Source organism: Onychomys torridus, chromosome 4 (assembly GCF_903995425.1).
Source record: "Onychomys torridus chromosome 4, mOncTor1.1, whole genome shotgun sequence".
In the NCBI taxonomy this organism is placed as follows: Eukaryota; Metazoa; Chordata; class Mammalia; order Rodentia; family Cricetidae; genus Onychomys; species Onychomys torridus.
Genome location: NC_050446.1, coordinates 31,998,993 through 32,024,528, shown reverse-complemented (window position 1 = coordinate 32,024,528; position 25,536 = coordinate 31,998,993). Strand labels below are relative to the sequence as shown.

The 25,536-nt window shown below is 35.3% G+C and overlaps 1 protein-coding gene across 4 annotated transcripts in view; it reads right to left on the bottom strand.

Annotated features, from left to right (window-relative positions):
• Positions 1 to 25,536, bottom strand: part of Galnt13 (polypeptide N-acetylgalactosaminyltransferase 13) — a 597,204-nt gene that overhangs the window by 368,279 nt on the left and 203,389 nt on the right. The gene's annotated exons all lie outside the window — the stretch shown is intronic.

Sequence of the window (25,536 nt, the reverse complement as noted above, 5' to 3'; positions counted from 1 at the left end):
GAATTTCAAAAATGGCATTGTCAAATCTACTGTTGTTGATTTCTGAGCTTTGGAAATATGTGTTCTTTTTAACAGTGCAACACTTCAATCACTTCAGTCACTTCCAATGTGAGAGATGTAATAAATTAGAAATTTTCACTTTCGTCATTCTCATAGGTATGCATTCATAGGCTGTCACTAATATGTCAATGTTCCAGTGACAGTACTTTTTGTCCTATACCTCATAAATCTGTTTTTTCTAGAATCAGAAAGTGAGGATATCAAATGAGCTCTTGGCTTACCATTGACCAGGCCTGTCTTTCTAAAGGACCTGAAAGTGTCAGAGGTAAATTGAGGTCAGTTATACTTGCTTTGGCCTATATATTTTAGAAGCAATAATTGGCTATATTTGTCTTATTATAACTGATATATGTATGGAAGATCTGAGAATAACATCCCAGAGTATGATACACTGGTATGATGAAGGTTTTCATATGAAGAATAACCAAGATATTGCTGACACTCATCCTGACTCCACTATTTCACTTCTCATTGTCTCCCAAATCACAAAAAGTGTTTTCTCTGAGCTTCTACCATTCATTTAAAAACAAGACTCCACAGAAGATTAAGTAAGGACAGAATATACTAGAGGTGACACTACAAACAAGAGTTCTCAGATCAACCCTGTAGAAGACCACTGTCTATTCTTTGGGAATGGTCATATCTCATAAAAAGTTGCTGCTCTTTTTGTAACAATACCTATAGTCCCTTCACAGGACACAGGATGACTTAGTAATCCATTGCAAACATATATTATTTTGAGAAATTAGACAGATCTTCTCACAGACTTATCAGCACAGGCTATTAAAACATATGTACACATGAGATTATGTGTACACACAAATAAAAAATCTTGTCTCACAATAATCTATTTACGTACCAAAAATAATAGGTTGTGTTGTATCTATAAATTAAAACTGTACCATCTTTAAAATTTTACTGCAGAAAGTATGTGTTATGATATGGACAAGATTCGTATCATACTAAATAGAATCAGAAACAATGTTCTAAAATAAGATCATTCTTTAAAACACTAAAAGATTTGAATAATATATATGTAACAAGGAGGATTACCAGAGGCCTCTGAAATTAGAGAGTCTCTAATTTTATACTGTATTATATTCATTTTTTAAATAGGTTCAAAATTACCTAATAATGTAATACCAGCTATCTACTAACCAAAAATTGGCTAGAGAAAAAATGAGTATCATTGGTACTTTACAGTGACAAGTACAGAGTAATATCAGGATGTATTTATACAACATGGAGAAGGTTAATGGACTGATAGGCTTGTAAAAAGAAAACTAAAGACTTAAAGTATATACTATAACAAGTAGAAGATAGTATTATAGAATTAGGGTTTGTTCTTTTTTAGCTATTTTATTTTGGGGGTTAGAACATAATTACATTTCTTCACTCCAATCCCTCCCATATACACCTCCCTACTCTTTTTTAAATTCATGATTTTGAATCCACTAATTGTTATTACACATATGCAAATATGTGTATGTATATACATACATACTCTTAAATATAACCTAGTCAATTCATATAATGTTATTTGTCTGTTTGCAGACTGAGCCTTTGGATCAGACAACCAATTGATGTGTTCTTCCACCAGGAAGAACATTTCTCTTGCACCCAGCCTTCCATTGGTGTCTATAGTTCTTTGTGTAGGTTTGAGTCTTTGTGGGCTTTTCTCTGTCAATCTTGTCATGTCCACTGGTGTCATCCTTGTCCAGCTCACTTTTGAGTGTGCTGGGGTGAGACTTTATGGGTGTAGCTTCTTACAGGAAACTGCTTCACAGGAAATCATTTATAACTCATAAATCAAACAATTAGAAGATGGACATAAACAAGCAGCAAGATTATTGCATTATTTTTAGGAAAAAAACAAATTCTTATATGAGCATAAAACTCTTATTTTTCCAGTCACAATCTTCCTTACAAAGCATTCCACAGATCCATTAATGTCACACCACTTGCACAATAAGAGGCTGTTTGGCACATGTTACCATCACAAATGTTTCCTGGAAACATTTGGCCCAACTTTTAAGTGTTCACTAATGTAATAAAATAATGATGAAATATGAAATCATTTCCTTCTACATTAAGAATTAACTTCCCCATTCAAAAACCCTAATCTTGTAACAGACCTAGTAAGTGCTTTAATTTCAATTTAAATGGGAAATCTTCTCATAACTCTACTTCTATATACATAAATTAAAAATCAGAGAAAAAATATAAATCATCTGTAAGAGAAAACACCAATTTTGACTGCATATGTTTTGAGCACCCTCTTTGATAAGGATATTTCAAGCACAACATTGTCCTATCTAGTAGATATCTCTGTATAATAACTATTTTAATTATGAACTATTCCTAAGATAGGCCATGAGTAGCTCTTATATTAAATACATTACAATAGTTATGACTTACCTACTTAGAAAAAACACTCCCTTCAGTCAGTAAAGAACACTACATTCATGGGCCAAATCTAGCTGTGGAAGTAGATATATTTATTTAAATAAATTTTGAATGGGAAATTTCATTATATAGCTAAATAAATATCAGACCTGACTTACATTACCTAATATTTGTCAAAGATAAGTGAAGGCAAGTAATATTTAATGGCTTCTTATAATTTAATGTTAGAAATAAAATATGTTTGACAAAACTTTCAATTAGAAGATTATATTGAATCAAACGTGAGAATAAGAAGGATCATGTCAGTTGTATAATCTATTTTAAATAGTAAAATTAATAGACTTAGTTGAGGACAGTTGTATTGAATGTTTATGTTTGGCCCTGGTGCCTGACTCTTATTGCATCCAGACTGCTCAGTGTTTTGTATCACTGATGCCTCTGTTCACACCAGTGCACAATCAGCCCTGCCCTTTGACTTCTGGATGACAAGATACTGGCAGGGTATTGAGAGCAAGTGATGGCTGAGTATCAAGGGCTATGATTTCTTATCTGTGTGGTACCCAAGGCTGAATCTATGCCCCAAACTTTTAATATTTGACTTTGGACTGGAGAACTATGTTGGAATTATAAAAGATTATGGGGAACTGAATTTATTTGTATTATAAGATGGTCATTTACCTTTGGAGAAAAGGAACAGAAGTTTCTTTCTTACTGCTGATGAGTTAGGAGTCAATTAGACAAGTCTCAATAGTTAATGTTGGCTTTCAATTTAATGGGCTAAAGAAGCACATAGATGCGAAGCTTCTGAGACTGTACTTGAGACATCATCTAAATGAAGTTAATTGAAGTGGGTTAAGACCCACATTACCTGCAGACAGTAGAGGGCTGGGATCTTGGGCTGAATCAAAGGAGGAGAATAACAGTTAAACACAAGCATTTATTGGCTTTTGTTCCTCAATTGCAGGTACAATGTGACCAGGTACCCCGACCTCCTCTTTATGATTGCCATGCTATTATGGACTGAAATCTGGATCTGTGCACCAGAAAAAAACTTGCTTGACTGGCTTGTGTCCATTATTTTTCACAACAAGGAGATAACTAACTATGCCCCTAATGTGAAATCACCCATCTGTCCTCTCTGAACTGTTTGCAACTGTGTAGTCACTGCATTACACTGTAGACACTAGTTTATTGAACTATTGGTATTGTCCAAATGAAAGAGGTTTTTTTTTAAGGCATTTTAGGGAACTTAATGAATTCCCCACTTATATGACAAATGCTATGGTTAAATCACTGTGGCAATAAGCAAGCCATTTCTTTATGGATTGGATATCACCCTAAACGTATATAAAGTTTCCTGATGTTCACAAAATTTCATTTTGGTCCTGTTATTTGATCAATTAAATTACATGTGTAAAGAGCTGTAGGGAACTATGCTTATGCCTCGCAAAAAATGATCTAGATATATTTCTAAACAAAAGACAGAAAAATTAAAAGGAAGTTTAAAATTTTTAATATTTGCTTTTTCTACTTTGTAAACCATTATATGCTTTTCTGGGGCACTAGCTTCACTTTTGAGGAACTAATGAAAATAAAATGATGATAATGTGTATTGCTCCTGCTTTTAAACTATGTTTTTTTTTAGTTAATTAATTAATTAATTAATTAATTTTATTTTTTTGGAGCTGAGGATCGAACCCAGGGCCTTGTGCTTGCTAGCCAAGCACTCTACCACTGAGCTTTATCACCATATTTCATTTGCTGTTGTATGTACCATGCCACTTTAACTATCACTTATTGATGTTAGTATGGAATTGGCCTTCTTCATTATCTTTAGTAGTTCAATATGAAGAAAAGGGACATCAGAATAGGATTTCTATGTTCTACACTATGGATACAGTGTAAAGGTTAGATATACTTAGCTATCTTTCCTAGTAATCTCACTGCCCCACTCTGTGGATTGTGTTATTTGAGCTATTGTCTGTATGTGCATGAAATAGTGTGTGGTCATGAGTGGACTCTGAACAAAACAAAAATACAGGAGATGACTTGGGAAGATAGGATGCATAGAAAAGAATCATGAAAAATCCATTTCATTATTTTATTATAAATATCCATCAGAAATGGAATACTTGAAGTAAGATTGAAATCTTGCAAAAAAAAATTAAGGTTAATCAGTGTTTGGAAGATTTGTAGTACATATTACAAAAAGTAACTATAAGAAGGTATTCCCACATCTCATTAGTAAATTCAGAAATAAAATTTTATATAATTCTTCAATTCAGATGTCAAATAAAAAATATCTGCATTTCCTCCCTTCTTGGTTTCCCCTTTTCCTCCTTTAATTTCAAAGATATTTTTTCAAAGTTTCTTGAAATAATTTCAGATCTTCAAAATAAACTGAGGGAGATCTGTTACAGAGACACTGTGACAAGAATATTATTAATACATATTTTCCATGGGAAAAATATTTGTGGTGGAAGAAAAAATGCACAATGTTATACTCTAAGTGCTAAATTCAGAAATAAGATATCAAATCACTACCTGTCTCCTACAATTCACCCTTACTTGTACATTTCAAGTATTTCAGTTGTTAATTGGTCCTCTGTATAAACCAGCTGTTTATCTGTTAGGTACTCATTGTTATAAATCTTACTACTTACCATTAATTTATATGAAGCTTTCTGTTTTCCAGGCCTCTGGACACTTTCTATTAGATAATATACTAATAAAAAGACATAGGATAAAATCAATGTTCTGTAATAAAGCATTAGTTTATTTAATGGTCAACATAAATAAATAGAATGTGGTAAAGTGAATAATGTAAGCATATCATTAACATTTCAGTAGTGAGTCATGTAGCACGCCTACCATTATGAAAGACCTGAATCTAAGAGTTCAACCATTCAGAACACACAGGATCTAAGTCAACATTCATTTCATATGTATTTACTGAAAGATCCAAGAATATATGCTAATATGAACATCAAAATGTGATTGTAAAAGTTGGACTCTCGCCAGAGAAGTAGGTAGGATAGCAGTAGATTTCACCTTTATCTTGCTCCTCCAAATCCAAGTCCCCAGGATCACCCTCTTCAGTGTAGGGGAACACTTTCTGCTGCCTCCCCTTCCTCTCTGTCCCCATGACCAATGGATCATTTGGACCTTCTCATACCACCTTCCTTTCCTCCACTTATCACTTTCTAACAGCCCCCAAATCCAGCCCCCAGGCTACTCCAGCCAGGGAAGGAGGGAGGCTAAACAGATCTGCACCACCCATTCCTCTCCTAATCCTTTCAGGCAGTTTCACCCACACCTCTATAGCAAACCACTTACTGTGGCCTCCCCTTTCTCTCTGATGCCCATCAATCACACAGATCTTCCCTTCCACACTTCCTTCCCCTAATTCATCACTTTATTCCAGGCCCCAACTCCAGCAGCCATTCTCTGAGAACACAAAGGCTACTCTGAGGGAAGCAGGTAGGCTACCTGCAGATTTTCTCTTCTCCTATCTCTCTTTTTCAAATCGAATCCCACAGTCTCATCCCATACAGACCGCCTTCTGTGGTTTCCCTTCCTCTCTGACCTCCATCTCCAAAGGAGAGCATACAACTTCACCTCCAAACTTCATTCCACCCACTCATCTCAGAATCTTACCCTCCTAGCATTCCCTGGGAACCCAGAAGCCAGCTGGCCAGTGAAGCAAGGAGGCCAGCCACATGGAGACTCCCTCCCTCTCAGCTCTAGCTGCACTCCTCCAAATCCAGTCCTCCAGTTTCACTCACAACTCTCTACATCTCTTTCTCCATCCTTTCCCCAACTCATCCCTTGGTCTCAGCACAGCAGGCCTTCCCTGGGAACCCACCAGGGAAGCTAGTAGGCCAGTAAAGCAGGTGGGCTAGCCTCAGATCTTTACTCTCCCTCAGCCTCCTCCATATCTGATCCACCAGTTTTATCTTCAGATTTGTCACAGACTACTTATTTCCTACCTGCTGTGAAGCCCTTCAGCCCCTGTTCTCCCCCAAGCCCCATCCCTCAGGCGATTCCCGTCCCAAAGCAGGATTCACTCACCCAGCAGGATCTCAGACAACACACAGCCGCCACACCCTTCTCAGAAACGGAGAAGGCAACAGACTGCAAGGAACTAAACACTCACCCAACAAAGAGGAGACCAGATATTAGCACCCAGAATATAATTTTACCAAAACCAGATGCCTAGTCACTAGCATAAGAACACAGTAACAGCCAGGAAAATGTGTCTTCTCTAGAGCCCGCCAATCCTACTATAGTACACCCTGAGAACTGTAACATAGCTGATTCACAAGACAATGATCTTAAAGTAGCGTTTATAAAAATGAGAGAGGTCATTAAAGAGGAAATGAATAAATCCCTGAAAGGAATCTATGAAAACACGAACAGACAGCGGTAAAAAAGAAAGAAAAAAGTTAAAAAACTAAAAGTGAAAATAGAATCTCTATTTCTTGTGGCTTCTCTTGGTCTCATTACTTCTGTTTATTTGCTTCCTATTCAATGAGCTAGGTTTTTAAAGTCTTATTATATTTTATTATCCCTTAGAAGCAAGTTTGTTTTCAAAGGAGAGATAGAAAGGGGGTGGATTTGGATCAGAGGGGTGGTGGGGAGGAACTAAGTGGAGTAGAGGGCTAGGAAGCTATAATCAGGATAGATTCTGTGAGAAAGAAAAAAATCTATTTTCAATAAAAGGAATGATTGTAAAAATTAGCATAATAGGCAATAATGGGTAAAATTTAACATCTAATGCATTAGTATGATTTAATGCCTCCCATCTACATGAAATACTGTTAAAGTCGTTGTGGCTTCTACCATCTAAAGCTTATTTTTATACTTAAGTCTTGCCTATCTCAAAGCATTAAGGGCATATTGTGGGCAGTTACACACATAAAAAGCTATATATTGAAGTAGTAATACCCTAATTTCTGTATTGTTTGCTCTAACAATCTTTAACATGTCTTTTCATATATAGTAAATGTACTACACATGTGATTTTACATTTCATCAAATATACATATATATATACATGTACTCAAACTTAATTTTCAGTAATAATGTCTAAATTAGTTTTATTGATACTGCTTTTTAGTAATATTTCATGATTCAGCTTTGTTTTCTCACAGCAATTTATAGAAGAACTTGATTTTCATTATATGTATTGCCAATTTAAATCCTATACTAGTTAATATAAAATCATTGTAAATTTTTTTTATTAGAGATTCTGCAACTGAAGTAAATATTCAAGGTAACTGTAAAGCTTTTGGAGAATGGTTCCCAGAAAATTATTTTTACTAGAATGAAACCAGATTCCTCTGGCATACTTGACTTCAATATTTAGTAATAGACTGAGATTTCTACAGGAACAATACCAGCAGTAACTTTTGGAAATAGCTTTGTACTTCTTTTATATTGCAGGTTAATGTCACTCAACAGGTAATTTTAGTGCAGTTCAAAGGAATAGCTCTTTATTTTGCTTTTGTGGAGAAGCAAATATAATACTTATCATTATATTGTTATATTTCTAGTTATTTTGTGGTTTCTCCTATGTAAAACTTACTTGAATTTTTCATTTTTTATTTAATGCTTTTAAAACTTAAAAAAATACTTTAATGATTTCAAATTTACCTTTATGTGAAGAGATGGACATTCTATTTGAAATGACCTTTGATATTATTTATTGACCAAATATTAGTCCATGTCCAGATGCAGCATACTAAGACATTTAACTCTACCATATACACAGGTTTCCTGCCTTCCTGCTTTGCTCACCAGGTCTCTTTTCTTCTGTGTACTGTGCAATTCCCTGCATGTTCATATGGGAAACCAGATGACTGAAAAGAGTCAATCTGGTTAGCAACATGAGTCATATGTTAAAGATTACATTGCATTCTTCAAAACCAAAACAATTCATATCTTATAGAAATATACAATCACAGTATCTCCATTCTTGCTATTTTGGATTCATTAACATTCATTATCAATAACATATAAACTTTTGAATAGGAAGTATCTTGGAGTGCATATTTCTAATTATCTTGCATATATTGTGCTACCAATTAGAATTTGGCAGAAATTTGTTTCTCAAATTAAGGGTCACGATATTAACAATAATTTATGATAGCTTAAACATTAAGAAGTTTTGTTGCTAGGGGAAACAGACTGATTAAAGACCAAGGGGTTTAGGGAAGTCACATTGTATTGAGAATCACATTCAGTGAGACACAAGATTATAGCAACATCCTTCCTATTTTGGTAACTGAACTCTCAAATAAGTTACCTCACTGCTGTGGAATACTGCTTTTGTACACTGGTTAAATAAAATGATGATTGGCCAGTAGCCAAGCAGGAAGTATAGGCAGGATAAGCAGAAAAGGAGAATTCTGGGAAGAGGAAGGCTGAATCAGGAGATGCCAGCCTGCTGTCCAGGGAGCAGTACGAAATGGCACACAAATAAAGTCATAGAACACATGGCAACATATAGATTAACAGAAATGGACTGAGTTTAAGTGTAACAACTAGTCAGTAGTGAGCCTGAGCAAATGGGCAAGCAGTTTTAATTCATAAAAGCCTTTGTATATTTTCTTGGGTCTGAGCAGCTGAAAAACATTCAGCTATAAATGGCACCCAATGTGGGGCCTAAAACCTGAGAAAACTTTAAAGAAAAAGATTCTAAAATGGAGCTAAAAACAGCTTCCTAGTTGTGTCTCTCACACCAGCTGTGAGCTATAGTATGGTGGGTTCACAGTCACATGTGGGCTTGAGTGCAACATGGTGGATTTCTGCCCCAGTACACAGTGGCTTTGCCAAGCTGTACAGTGCACTACATTGTGACAGATTTAGCTTTTGCTAAAAAGAAGTTTCTGAGCTACACACTGATGGATGGAAGCATAGACTCACTGCTTACCATAGTCCGATGTGAGCCTGGTTTCCAGAGAGTAGTTCTGCCATACTGAGAAGCTGAAGTGGGCAGAGCCAGTAGCCAAAGCTGCCATTTCAGTCCTAGTAATGCTGCAGTTTAAAGCAATAGATTCCCAATAAGGCAGATTCAGATGGATCAAGACTTTAAATGGTTTACAGTGTGTATAAAAATGTACATAGGCTTGAAAGAGAAAAGAAAATAAATACAGACAGTTTTATAAAGAAATAGTTCTAAAAAATAAAGTCTTTAAAGTGATAGTAAAGGTAAGTATAAAAAGTAAGACACATAAAGATGGATATTACACAGAGTATCTGAACTGGGTTGTCTTTGATATTTTTAATTACAGAAAGACATTTGATTGTAAAGGCTGCTAAATTAAGCCTATTTATATTTTAAAGATATCTTGACTTCAAAATTTGGATGTAAGTATATGTTGCTTTGAAAAGGAGGGTTTGCTTTTGTTTCCACAGGAAGCAAGAGGCTACAGATATGTTACAGATTAAGATACATCAGGTTTGACCAGCCAAGACCCCTGAAAGGTCTCCAATAACACCATGGCCCAGATCATCAACCATCCAAAATGAATTTCAAGGAAACTGGCTCAGAGAAAACAGCCTCATTACTCCAGTCAGGACTTGACCATAATCCTAAAATTTTCTTTATGTCCTCATAAGATTACTAATGCCCTCTATCATCAGGAAGTAGCCTAAAAATCTATGCCAACAGTGCCAATAAAATGAATTATGGATGTTTGTGCTTGTTTAGGTTGTTGGTAAAAAAATTATTATTGGTTATAGTCAATATCTTTCTAAAAGAAGAAAGGGGGATATGATATAGAAATATAGGATATAGATAGGATTAAAGGGTGGATTGTTGAACCTACTTTTAAAGAGAAACTTATATAAAATGTTTTATACTGGTCTAGATTTTAGTAGTTTATTGATACAAAATTCAAGTTAATTTTGTTATACTGTATGTATACTTCTACTTTTGTTTAAGGTATTATGCTTATGCAACTCATTTAAACTGTAATGGATAATTAAGAGATACAGATTAATAATTAGTATTCTATGGTAGTCAAACTACTAGTCAGGTTAGTTAAGTTTTCTAGGTATACATAGATATATTTCAGATATATAGGTAAACTTCAAACACTTCAAAGGCCTACAGAATATGGCATTTAAAATGGACTTGGACTTTCTGGACACTGAGACACATCTGCTTCTGGCAGAACTGATTTACTTCAGAGAGAAAGATAGGCATCGAAGATACTCTATATGGAGTTTATCTTCTTCTTGGAAAAATAGTCATTTGGGCAAGAAACTGTTCTTGCCTGGACTGCTTGACAAAATGTTGTGTTGACTGGACATGCAGGACCTATGGGAAGGTGACCACTGAATTTTGCAAGGTGAGATGGTCCTTTAGGTTCCTGCTTTGCAGAGAAAACTACCATACATTCTACAGGAAAAAAATTTAAAAATGACTGAGAGAGTAGAGCTATGGGCTGAGGATGGACACCCCAACATTACAGAGGAATTTTGGATGACTGTTCAGGCAGGCAGCTGTCTCTGTCATTCTAGATTTTGGAAGTTGCTTATAATGTTCTTCTTGTTTACTTACATAATATTGTATCCTTCTGAGGTCTTTGATGTAGGGGAAGACTAGATAATTATGGTTTTCCTTTATTATGCTAAGAGAAAAGATAGATATAAAAACTTTAGACTCACAAATGTAGGATAGATAGGATATTTTCTAAATTTTTCAAAATACAAATAGACTAGATATTATAACTGCAATTCTTACTTGATAATTGTTATATGTAATTTTACTATGTTAATGTTAAAACCTTCCTTTTTAATTAAACAGAAAAGGGGGAATGTTGTGGAATAATGCTTTTGTACATTGGTTTAATAAAACGCTGATTGGCCAGTAGCCAAGCAGGAAGTATAGGCAGAATAAGCAGAAAAGGAGAATTCTGGGAAGAAGAAGGCTGAATTAGGAGACACCAGCCCACCGTCTAGGAAGCAGTATTTAATTGCACACAGTAAAGCCACAGAACATGTGGCAACATACGGATTAATAGAAATGGGCTGAGTTTGGGGCTGGAGAGATGGCTCAGCTGTTAAAGGCTAGGCTCACAACCAAAAATATAAGAGAAATGGCCCGAGTTTAAATGTAAGAGCTAGTCAGTACAAAGTTGAGCTAATGGCTGAGCAGCTTGAATTATTATAAGCCTCCGTTTTTTTACTTGGGTCTGAGTGGCTGCAGACCAGGTGTGACATAGAAAAACTTCCAGCTGTATCTCACCAAAGAATATTCATAGATTTACCAGGATGAAATATCGGAGAAGATAAACATCTCCATTGTGAGAGATAGGAAGACACAGGGTACGTTCTGTATTTATGAATAAGACATTCTGTGACATCAAATCTAACTGGTCTCTCTAATTGGACTGAAGACCCATTCAACAAAAAGGAAATCACTCCTAGCTCTGGAAACCAAGGCAACTATTAAGGGATAGTGAAGTCATGGGTCTTGGAGGAGAATATCTATCTACCACTTTCTAAATCAATAAAATCTCTAACTACCTTCTAAATATGTGTCCTTGTACCCTCAACAAGGAAACATCTCTTTGCAACAAAATGGGGAGCCAATTACAGAAATCCACAAACAATTAATGTAAAGTTGTCAGTCCCAATGGATACATATACAAAACAACTCCCCCATCTTATATTCAGGAAACATTGCAAAAGGTCAGGAGTAGTAAGATTGTAAGAATTAGTTTCATTCATGCAAGTATCATTATACAGACAGAATGAGTTTTATTTAATAACATACATGCATATACTTATATCAATGTAATAGTAATTAATAAAAAAGCAGTCAAGAATTTGAAAGAGAACATGGAGGGATATATGTGAGGGTTTGTAAGGAGGAAATGGAAAAGAGAAATGATGTAATTATAATAAAACTCAAAAATAAAATTAAAATGAATGAGCTGTCAATGAAGGAGCAAAATTTGCACTGCAATTGTTCAGTGACCTTCATTCTTATTGGTCATATTTAAATACCAAGACAAGAAAAATGGAAATTGGAAAGATGGAACCATTGATAAGCTTAACTATACACGGCTCAAAATTATATATTTCCTCCTGGAGTCCAAATTAAAAAGATTAGTTGATGAAATTTTTCTTTAATTTTTCCATATTTTCCCATTTGTTTCAAATCTAATATGTTTCTGGTTGTGAGCCTAGCCTTTAATGGCTGAGCAATCTCTCCAGCCCTTTTTTTTTTTTTTTTTTTTTTTTTACTTTATTAAAATACTGAGTTTATTTCACTTGTATATTTGTCTCCCTGCCATTTCCACATCTGGCCACCACTATTGCTATGTCCTATCATAACATTCCATACATACTTAAAACCAAGTAAAGGGTGGAGCTCCATCCTTGAAAATGAAACAGGAATTTTAGACAACACATTCTTGGCAATGGAACCCGCCTTCTCTCATTCTGTACAAATACAAGGCATATTTTTGTGTGGTACTTTTTGTATCAGGACAGTATATAATTCAAGTATTTCCTTTCTGACACTTGTAGTAATATTTCACAAACCTATTCTAAGTCCCTTACTTTATGTATATTACACAATTACAACTATTTAGTTAAAAAAAGGCATTTATTTCTGTCTTTGTGGAATGAAAAACTGTCTCAGTTCCATTCAACAAGTATTCACTAACTGGCTAGCTCCATAGAAGATACTGGAGGTGGTAGTGAACACACAGTTTTAAACAACAAAAAAAAAGGAATAAATTAGAGAATATTTATCCTGTGTTTCATGCTTCTTAGAATACTGCAAATTCTGTAGTTCTAAACTTTCAGCTATGTTGAAGCTTTCATTTGCTCATATGATATTCTTTCTTCCTAGCAGTACTAGATAATATTCAGGGTCAATTGTGTTCTTGTCCAACAAAACCAAATGTTAAAGGCTAACACATTATGCTGTGCTCACTATGCAGGTACTATTCTAAGCATGTTTAAAAATATTAACTCATTGAAGCTTTATGACTACCCTATGAGTTGGGTACATTTTTATAATGTCCTTATCCCAGCATACTGGAAGACGAAGCACAGGAACAGAGTACATAGAACACTTCCAAGCTTGCTTTGATCAATGCCTGGGAGTTTATGTTATTTACTGTTATCTGTCTGGAAGCTCTTTACTAAGAATTAGGAGCAGTGACTTTAATATGACTCAATTATCAGTTCAATAGCTGTCCAAAACTCAATTCAGAATATTGTGTCTAATTCAAACCATGTCATATACTTAAAAATCAATTAAAAGTCACCAAATCCAATTATGTAATTCTTAGAGAATGGCATTTCTCATTTTCTTCAATAATTCAACTTAATCTCATTGTCTTTGACTTAAAATATTCCCCTTTAATACAGGATGAGTAATTCTTCATGTTAAATTGGAAAAAAATCACATCAGTTAAAAAATAATTAAATAACACCTTCTAGTGGATGACATAAAGTATTAATAAAATCCAGTACATACTTTATTATTCTATAATTCCATGACTCTTCTGAGTTGTGATAAATCACAGGGTCTGTATTCAAATATTTCAATGGGAAAAAGTGATTTTTCATGATAATACAATTACTCTTTATGAACCACAAAAATCTATTCAGCATTTGGAATTGTCTGCATATCATTGCTTACACAGAGACCTATACCAGAAATCAAAGAATGACCTTTACTGCATGAGAATATATAAATCAAGTTAATACATAATGGAAGAGGTAATGATTCTTATTTTTCAACTATTGTTTTAGCCTATGAATACATTCCTCCCATAAGATATCAGAAGGACCTGTGGTTTCTTCTTTACCAATAAGAAATCCATGTTTATAAATGGGATATAGAGGTACCTGATCTATCATTTCTTATTTTATCATAATTTCATAAATCATCTTAGTCTCCATTTTATGATAAGCCTTTTCCTAGGACTGTGAAATAGATTCTAAGTATACTCCCTTTGGGGAGTGAAAGAAAAAAAGTAAAATATGATATATTTCTCATTTTATGTATTCTATTTTTTGTGGTGTTGGAGTTCAAACCAAGAGATTTACGCATGTTAAGAAAGAATTTTACACTACTGTTAATTCAAATTACTAATTACTAAATAAGCATTGTCTAGAGCTACCTACTTAGTGGTATTACTTATTACAATAAAGTAACAATTTAATGTATCCCGCTCAATAGTTTTGATAGCTAGATACATTTTATATAACCACTACAAAAAATGTAGAGGATATATGTCATTCTCGAGGAGTATCATTGTACTCCTTCCTACAGTAAGCCCACACACAAGCACCCCCATTGATATGCCTTCTGTCACCACAGTGCAAACTTGTTTCTTCCATAGAAATAGAATCATATCCAATTGTCTGTGCTGAATTTTTCTATCTGCATATTGTTTTATGTTAATTTCTCTTTGGAGAACTTTATACATGTTTTAATAAAGTTCATTGCCCCTCCCTGAAAAATCTTCTCAGAATCTGCTCCATTTCTAACTTTCAAATTTGTGTCTATTTTCTTCTCTTAAATCCTTCAAGACCAATTTGATCTGCTCAAATATATAAATATCCTTGGTTGTTTTGTCATTCAGTAAAGCATGGTCAACTCTCCAGGGGCTGCACTCTCAGAGAAAACTTTTTCTTCCTCTCTCAGCAACTAACATTTGTCAATAGCTCCTTGGATAGGAGTGGAAATATATGCACAAGTCATCTCTATGTGCTGAGATTTAGCCTGGCTTGGACTCACACAGTCACGCCATGGTAAGTTTATATGGACAAGTGCCCTGTTATGTCCAGAATGTATTCAGATACTATCTCTGGCTCTTACATTCTTTCAGCCCATTTTCTGGCAATGATCTCTGATTCTTGGGAAGGGGAGTGAAGTATATATGGTCCTTTCAGGTCTGAAAATTCTGAAATATCTTATTCTCTGTGCATTGTTTTTTAAATAATATTTTATTAATTCATTGACAATTTTATATTAATGTATTTTGATCATATTCACTGTCTTTCCCCAGATCCCTCACATATACTCTTTCTCCCTACTCCTTTCTATCTGTCCAATTTTGAGAGTTTTTTTTTTTTTTTTTTTTACCTTCTCTCCCCCATCAAACCAGTTTGTGTTGGGATTAGTGACTGACCTGGAATGTGATTGACCTCCAGTGCTCACATTGTTAAAACTGACTCTTCCTCCCACAATAGCTATCAAAAGCCAATAAATTTCATGACCACATCTCCCCACTCCATTCTCAGAGAATGGATGTGTGAATTTGAGGGAGTTTTGGAGGGACCCAGGAGGAGTTGGAGCAGGTACAGGGTTAGGGTTAGGGATAGGGTACAGGGTTAGGATTACCATAAGAACAAATTTGTTTGTATATAGGTATGTTATCTGTATGTGTGTGTATGTGTGTGTGTGTGTGTGTGTATGTGTGTGTGTGTGTGTGTGTGTGTGTGTGTGTGTGTGTGCGTGTGTGTGCATATGATTGTGGGTGTATGTGTAGGCCAGAAGAGGTTATTATTGTGAGCTGCTTAACATGGGGCCTGGTAATCATTTCAACCTCCAGAAGAGCAACAAGTACTCAATTTCTAAGACATCTCTCCAGCACCAGTTGCAATATATAAAAAGTGCACTGCTTGTTTATTATAAATTTCTATCTTTTCTATAAATGACTATTTCATTAACTGTTCATGCTTCAAACCTAGATTGAGGAAGGGCAGTGAGTATGTATCTACCGGGAATGGTGTTATGGATGGAGCCGAAGAAGCATTTCACAGGAATTATTATTCTACTTTCTCAGAATATGCTATATAAGTTGGACAAGAAAACTTTTATTTCTATTACAACCTACTTCCATAAAAATATTTTAAGGCCATCAAGATTATTCCATGAGTAAAATCCCTTGGTTGATGACTTCAGTGGATCCTTAAGATACACATGATGATAGGAGAGAACCAGCTCTGGAAAGTTGTCCTCAAATCTCCACGTGCCCCACATATGCCAGGACAATCATGCAGGCACACACACACACACACACACACACACACACACACACACACACACACACAAATAAAAAGTTATGATGTTTTTTAAAAAGGGAAATTGATAGAAGACATTGTGCAGTGACAAAATAATAATAAACATCAGATTATTTTGAACATAAAATTAGCTATTTTTATTTCTCCCTTAACACAATGTAAGATTTTCAATTGAAAATGGAAGCATTTAAGATAGTTCTGTATTTTATAATGCATAGCTTACTTAATTTGAAAGTTGGTCTTCTAAAAATAGTGTATACAATCACTAAATATTAAACTAAATATTGGGATTTGCTTGAGAAAAGAAAGATAAAGATGAATTAATTATAATGTGAAAAATTCATCAACCAAATGGAAAATTTTAGTCTTTATTTGGTAGGACTCTTTTTCTCAACCAAACATTACTATGGTGTGTAGCTGATATTTTAGTTTTACAGTAAGTATTATTACTGCTCAGAAATAGTTTTTACTCACTTGCTATCCTAATGTGTTATTACATTAGTGCCCTTTTTAGTCAAGAAAAACTAACATTATAACAGACATGTAATATATTTTGAAGCCACCCAGCTTCAAAGCAAGATTGTGAGCCAAAGAAAACCTGTCCTCAGCTTACCAGACACTACCCAAAAATCTTCTTTCCCCTTGAACATTACATCTCTTGTTTGAGAGGAAGGTGTGCTTCATTGCCCTGGAAACTGTCTAGTGGCCTAGATTTATTAAAGGACCTTATCCAGTTGACTTTAACAAACTGATTAACAGCACAGATTTTAAACAGAAGCAGCAAGATGAAGAAAGCCAATAATAATGATTTTTCTACACAGATCACATCCTCAGGTTTAAAGGTTCTTTGCGGTTATAAACTACAAGGTAATTCCTTACAGAACATCTTTAAAAATCAAATGCCAAACTCTGAACATTGGAGGCTTGATGGACAGATATAGACATCAATTGGTATAACAGTAGATCTCTCTTGACAATGATCAAGTCAGTTTGATCATTGTATCATAGAGCTATGGCTTTAAACAACTTTTAATCAATTTAATAGCAATATTAATGGTAAAGAGACTGAATCAGTATTATCTGTGAGTGGTGTACTATGTTATACTAGTTGAATACTGACATATGTGTGTAACAGATAAGACTGTAAACACCTCATCAATGAGAAAACTATCCCAAGATTCATCTGCAATATCCATTAAAGTTATATTAAATGATTTAAACATTTCTACATCTCAGAAATGACTTCAGCAATTTTGTATATCATCTTATATATAACTTTTCAAAGAATTTTCCCTCATAAAATAAGTATGAGTTCTTTTACCTCTATGTGGTCTCATAGTATCCTCAATTATCAACTGAAAATACACAATTCTGTACAGTTGTTTTTCCTAATGGAAGATACAGTATTGTAGTAGTGCTTAGTAAATATTTCAGTACCATGCAGAATTGAAAAATTTTAAATATAAGCATTAATATGTTAGGTTTCTGTTTCTAATCTGCAATCATTTTGCTTGAAATAGTAAAAATAAGCATAAAAGAAAAATAAAAGCAATCCCAAATCAAATCATTTATAGAGATACAATCTAAAAGAAAATATTTATATCCCTACATATTTCACATCTCACACTTCTACACTGATATTTCTTCTATAAATACAAATTTATTGAGACATAATTGGGCTATATTATTTTCTCATAATGGCATACATAATGTGTTGTGTCTTTACATATAAGGGCTTAAGTTTATAATTTTAAATATATAACTTTAAAATATATGTGTTATAATTTCTACACAAACTTTTCTATTGAAAAAAGCTTTTTTAATACAATAGATTCTGATCACCCTTTTCCATTCCCCCAGCTCATAAGATCCTCCTCTCCTTCTTTCTCACTTACCTCAAGCTTTATTCTGCATCATTCTTTGTAAAAAAACAAACACACAAACAAACAAAATATACAGTTAAAAATACAAGAAACACACACAACACACACACATACACACACACACACACACACACACACACACACACACACAAAGCCAAACACATTAAATAAAAAAAAAATCAGAAAATACAAGCAAAAGACCAATAAGTTGAAAAAATTTCCCCCAAACAATATGAGACAATATGTCTACAAAAATGTCAATGAATTCATTTTGTTTTGGCCATCTGCTGTTGGAAATGGAGCTTACCCTGAAGTGTTGTTTGCATACTCAGTGAGACTCCACTGGAAAAAAAAAAATCTGATTTTTACTTTGCAAGTAGATGTCAACTGGGGATAGGTCTTGGTTATGGATCAAAATCCATAACTTTTCCCTCCTAGTTCTGGCACCCTTTCTAGTTTGAACTTCCCTGTACAGGCCCTGTGTATGCTGCCACAGACTTTGGGAGTTCATATGTACATCAGTCCTGCTGTGTCTGAGGGATACCCGTCTGACTCTTGGAATCTTCATGTCTCCTCTTTCATATAGCTCACTGAGTCTTCAGGGAAGATAGCTGATGAAGACATGCCATTTACGACTGGGTGCCTGAAAGCATCTAACTCTCCTCACATTGCCCAGTTGTTGGTCTCTGTGGTAAATACTATCTATTCAAATTGGAAGCCTCTCTGATGATGGCTGAATGAGGAACTGATATATAGGTATAGCAAAATGTCATTAGGAGTCATTTTATTATTAAGTTCCTTTAGCAGCAAGTAGTATATGATTCTTCGCTAGCCACACACAGCACACACAGTCCCAGTTTCTTGGACACCCAAGCAGTGTCAGTCATGGGAAACTATCTCACAGACTTGGCCTTAAACTCAATTATAAAGTGTTTGGTTATTCACATTATTGTAGTGGGTAGCCATCCCAGCCTTGGCCTGGAAGTTCCAACCCCCACTGAGGTTTGATAATGGTCATGACCACAAGGCCGGGCTGAGGGTGGATGCTGAAGACCCAGGATTGAGAGGAGAGGCTTCTCTTGGTTCCAGGACCCTGGATGCTGGATAGAGACTGAGCAGAGTTCTCCAGAGAACACTGCAGGACTGTGCCATACCTTTCCCAAACCCTGCAACCTATCCTTTCATTTGTAAGTTACCCCACAAAATAAACTTTCCTTTTAACTACATGGAGTGGCCTTAATAATTTCACCAATACATTATGTTTGTTTCACTAGCATATCTTGTAAGTATGTAGGTAACCATTGTAGGTCAAAGGGTTTTAGCTAGGTTGATGGTTATCTTTCTCCTCAGGTAGCATGCAGTATACCTTCTAGTACCATGACTAGTCGGTAGGGGTCAAGGCACTAGGAAGGCACTAATTCAACTTCTCCATGTTCAATGAGGTATGTAAGTATTGTCTTCAACAGGAAATTACCATCAGTTTGTGGAGAGCCATCAATAGCCATGGCAACAGCTTGGGATCTTAGGGAAGTCTTTGGGACCCCTATGGCCAATGATTCAACTAGATGCACTCTATTTGTAGTAATAGAGGTTTCACTTGGTGGCAAAAGATGTCTGCTTGGGGCACTGCCTTACCCCTTACCTGATGACTCCATTTATATTTTATGTATATATTCTAGGAAGAATCTATAGGTTACCATGTGTCCCTTTAATTATTCCTAGTATTAGTTCTCCATCCCCCATTACTACTCCCTTATGCCTATCTTCCATCCCAGTTTATTTAATCCTCCTCCTCAAGTCTCCCCTGTCTCTCCATAAATACATGCTCTATTTCCCCTTCCTTGGGAAATCCTCCCCTCCCCTGTAGTCCCTTACTTGATACCTAACTTCTGTGATTATAAAGAATTCAGCACACATATTGAATGATTAAAATCTAACATACAATATTTGTCCTTTAGAGTCTGGATTACCTCCCTCAGGATGATATTTTTCTAGCTCCACCCATTTAACTGCATGTTTTTTAACAGATGAATAATACTACATTTGTATAAATGTGCTACATTTTCATTATCCATTCATCAGTTGATGTTTATCTAGGCTGTTTCCAATTTCTGGATATTATAAATGGAGCAGCAATGAAAATGAGTGAGTAAGTACCTCCAATGTATGATGTAGGGTCCTTTGGGTATATTCCCAAGAGTAATGTAGCTGGATCTTGATGTAGATCTATCCCTACCTTCCTGAGGAAGTAACACTGATTTCCATAGTAGCTGTACAAATTTACCCTCTCATCAGCAATGAACAAGTATTTCCCATTCCCCATATCCTCACCACCATGAGCAGTCATCTGTTTTATTGATCTTTGTCAAAATGAAATCTCAAAGTAGTTTTAATTTGCATTCCCTTGATGATGCAGGATCTTGAACATTTCTTTCAGTGTTTCTCAGTCATTTGTGTTTCATTTTTTTGAGAATTCTCTGCTTAGCCAGGTACCCATTTTTAATTGGGTTATTTTTTCTTGATGTCCAGTTTTTGATATATATAATTTTATATTATATATAATATATATGATACAGATAGATACAAAACTTCTATCAGATAAGTAAATTATTAAGAATATTTTTTCCATTCTGTAGCATGCTCCTTTGCCAGAATGATGATGTTCTTTGCAACACATAATCTTTTGGGTGTCATGAGGTCCTATTTATTAATATTTGGACTTATTGTGGTCTATGTTTTCTATGTCTAGTTCATAAAGTCTTTTCTTATGCCTGTGAGCTCAAGCCTATTCCCTTCTTTCTCTTCTTTTTGACTCAGTATAAATAGTCTTGTTTTGATGTCTACAATACATTTGGAGTTGAGTTTTTGTGCATGGTAATAGATATATTTGGATCTTCTACATATTGCATTCTTCTACATGCAGTCACCCAGTTTGACCAACACAATTTGTTGCAAGTGATGTCTCTTCTCGAATGTATATATTTTTTGCTTCTTTTTTAAATTATATTTATGTTTTAATTTTACATATCAGCCATGGGTTCAGCTGTTCGCCCTCCTCCCGTCCCACCCCCACCTTCCTCCCAACCCCTCCCCTCCATTCCCATCTCCTCCAGGGCCAAGACTCCCCTGGGGTTTCAGCTCAACCTGGTAGATTCAGTACAGGCAGATCCAGTCCCCTCCTTCCAGGCTGAGCAAAGTGGCCCTGTGTAAGCCCAAGGTTCCAAACAGCCAGCTCATGTGCTAAGGACAGGTCCGGGTCCCACTGCCTGGGTGCCCCCCAAACAGTTCAAGCTATTCAATTGTCTCACTTATCCAGAGGGCCTGATCCAGCTGGGGGCTCCACAGCTTTTGGTTCTCCACTGTAGACTACTGACAATGATCAAGAGAAAGCCTGATCTGACCTAATCTGGTGATCAGATGACCAAACACCCTAACTGTCTTGTTGGAACTCTCATCCAATAACTGATGGAAGTGGATGCAGAGATCCTCAGCCAGGCCCCAGGTGGAGCTCCAGGGGTCCAATTGTCGAGAAAGAGGAGGGACTGTAAGAGTGTGAATTGTTGAGACCAAGATTGGAAATTGGCTTTTCTTTAGTGATTCTCTTTATCATCAAATTCTAATTTCATGTCTTGAATTGTTTTTATTTTTCATTCAGCTGTTTGTGCATGCAAAGACTTCATGAGGAAATGTATTCATAACCCTTTTTAGGTTCTTGAACATTCATAATTGTTGTTTGAAGTCCTTGGCTATATTACATTTCTCAAGATTTACAGCAATAGGGCTATGGCTTCTGCTGGAGGAATATTGTCTTGCATGTTTTTGTTTAGGCTTTTGTGCTAGGGTCTGGGTATGTGGAGTTATAATGGTTGAGGTAATTCTATGTGTTGGTATCTGGTCTTGGTTGTATGGTTCTTGCATTCTTTGGTTGCTTTTGCCCACTTTGAATCCTATGCAAGTGTGGTGGCTGTGGGGTTCCTGTCAGAGAGTGCATTGATGGATTGTCAGCTGACACAAAGAATGGAGATGGGCAATAATGGAAGGCTGAGATTGTTGTCAGGAAGTGCTAAGGAGATGTTGGGTCCACATCAAAAGTTGGAGTCCAGTGTGAGTGGAAGTAGGTGGAAGGAAGAGCTCCTGCAAGCAGGCTGCTATAGGATTAACAGTTAAGTCTGAGAGCTTAGAATGGAGGATGAAAAGGATAATGGATATCACCCAGCTACTTGCACTCCAGTGTGATTATTGGGTAGAAAGTGTCACTTGGCAGATTCAACCAGAATCTGACCTAAAAGGCTCCTTCTTACCCCCTGGGTTTCATAATTTCAAAAAGTACTATGCCTATGAATGGCAACAATGACCAGCATGGCTAGATATCCCTAATGGGGCAATAGTGGCACTCAATATCATGGTAATAACCTACAGCTTTCTAGTTGTACTTAAGGCCTACTCAACAGGAAGGAAACAATGTCTAGGACCAGAAGCCTTGGCAATTACCTGTACCTAGTGAGGCCATGGATCTTTGAAGAGAACCTATTACTATTACTGCCAATTTACAAGACCAGCATAATTACTAAGTACATTTTAAATGTAGTCTCATATCCTCAAATAATTATTGCTTACTTATTTCTTATATCAAAAGCAAACACAATAATTTTCTCATTGAAATGGCGGTGCTCATTCATGATCTCACCTCAGAAATGCTTGTGTTGTCTTTGGGGTAAAGAATATTTATTTACAATTGTAAATTATATTAAGAATTGATATTTTTAACTATCCCATAAATATAAAACTATAGAGATTTAAAAGCCTTTTTTGAATTCAGAAAGAATAATTGAGTATTTTTTATTTTTTTAGTACTTGGCCATTCTAGTACAACACGAACTGTGGCAGGTTTCAGCAATTAAGTAAATTGAAAATATATATTCACAATTAAAGATAGCCCTACATTGAACTTGTGTTTCAAATTGGATAGTTGATTTAAACTCCAAAACATCCAAATTATTTATAATAGGCATTTTGCATATATAATATATTCTAGAAATTAAAAAATTGACAGGGCTTTCTAATACATGCAAAATGTCAGATATTTCCACCAGATTCTCTTCTTAATAATTCAATTAGATTTTATTTTTAAAGCTCAATTTTATATAATAGGAGCAATGCACAATAATCCCTACCAATAAAGATGAGATCTTGCAACAATGGTTGCAGTCAACAAACTCAGATTGCAGCTTTTTTCACAGTAGGATTCATGGACATGAGGTTCTAGAACTTGCCCTATGTAAAGCACTAGTTAAAACCATGTGAAAACCTGGATACACATAACATATAAAATGTATCAAAAAACATGAAATTCATTTACAGACACCAAGAGTCTCCATAGTTAGCTTGTATTACAAGGTCACCAGACAGAGTTTCTGTCTTTCTATTTTAACTTTATATGTTATTCACCTCTACAATTAAATATCCAATCACCGAAAACAGCTCTGCAATCAAATTAAGCCATTTAGTTATTAACAGTACAGTCTTATACTGCTCACTGGTTTGTCTAATCAGTCCTTTATTCATAAACTTACTTCACAATGAATCTTCAAATTGTATTACTCCAGTGAAAACAAAACCAAAATAGATTTACTATGATATGCAATTTTCTAGCAAAAATTTGAAAATGTGAGTAATTTTTACAGATGGATAAGAATAATTTAAATTAGATTTTTGCAGAAAACATAAGCACGTGTATATATTTGTACTTGTGTGCAAATGTGTGGGTGTACAGCGTGTAGAGGTCAGGAATTAGTATCTTGTGCCTTTAATCACCCTCTACCTCAGTTTTTGAGACAGGATCCTTCATAGAACTTTAAGCTCTTAGATTTGAGAAGACTAGCTGGTCAGTGGGTTTTAGTGAGTTCTCCTGTCTTACCTTCCAGAGCTTGATTATAAGTAAGTGCCTGTCATCCTGTTTGGTTTTTAATTCTGTGCTGAGGATCCAAGCTCGTGTCCTCATGCCTGTATTACAAATACTCCATTGATTGAGTCATTATTATACCCAATCATTGATTTATTTAATCATTTGATTAAATACAGTAAGCTTGCAACTGATATGTACTGTAAACAAACATTTTGATATGCCTCAACTCTACCTAAAATTGTCAAAAATCTTAAGTTTTATGATAAAAATATGCATGATACATAAAATAAAATGATAAGGTATATTAACTCATTGATTTCTCAGTATATTTTATGATGATTAATACAGATTATCTACCATGATTGCTTAAATGGGGTTGTGATTTTTTTCTTGAAAGTGTTGCATTTGAGCCACATTGGAAACATCATTTCCAATTGGGTATATTATGCTCATAAAATATTCCATGTATATAAAAAGCGTGTCCTTTGTCTTCATATGAATTAGTGTCTGGTGTTGGAGTTCATGTTAGATAGTCTTTGACTATTAGAGGGAACATTTCAACCTCACATGAAAATTCTTTATTTAAACTATATATGTCTATTTATATACTGACTTACATATATTACAGGATTTTTTAGGTAGCAATAGTATGATTCTGTATGACTTTTTCAGACTTCGTAACCAGAGCTGAAATTAAGGGCTCTAAGGCTAAAGACAATGTTGCTCAGACACAGTGCCCAGAGGCCTCTGAAAAGGAAATGGACTGAAACCCTTCTCCCCAATAAATAGTGTCCATGGTACTAGAAGGTACCATACAAGCTTCCAAAGAAGGGAAGGTAACCAACACTCCCACATAGCTATGATGCCTATGAACCACAACAGCGATCAATATAGCACATTAAACCTAAGTGTCTAGTAGTGACCTACATACTTTGGAGGCCAGGTAATACAAACCTAGCAAACTACCCAGGGATAATGACATATTGGGTCTCAGATAAGAATCTGCAACCACCACTTTAGGAAACTAGCATAATCCTGAACAACATTCTAAATATCTATCATTTTACCAACAGGTACTTACTTGTTAGTACTCAGCCCTCATTAAGGAAACCTCCCTTTGCAAGAGGGAGAATTACAGAAAACTACAACCAATCAAAATAGAGGGTTGTGGAGCCAAGTCCTGAAGGCTATATCTACCATACCACCCTTGCACTTGAG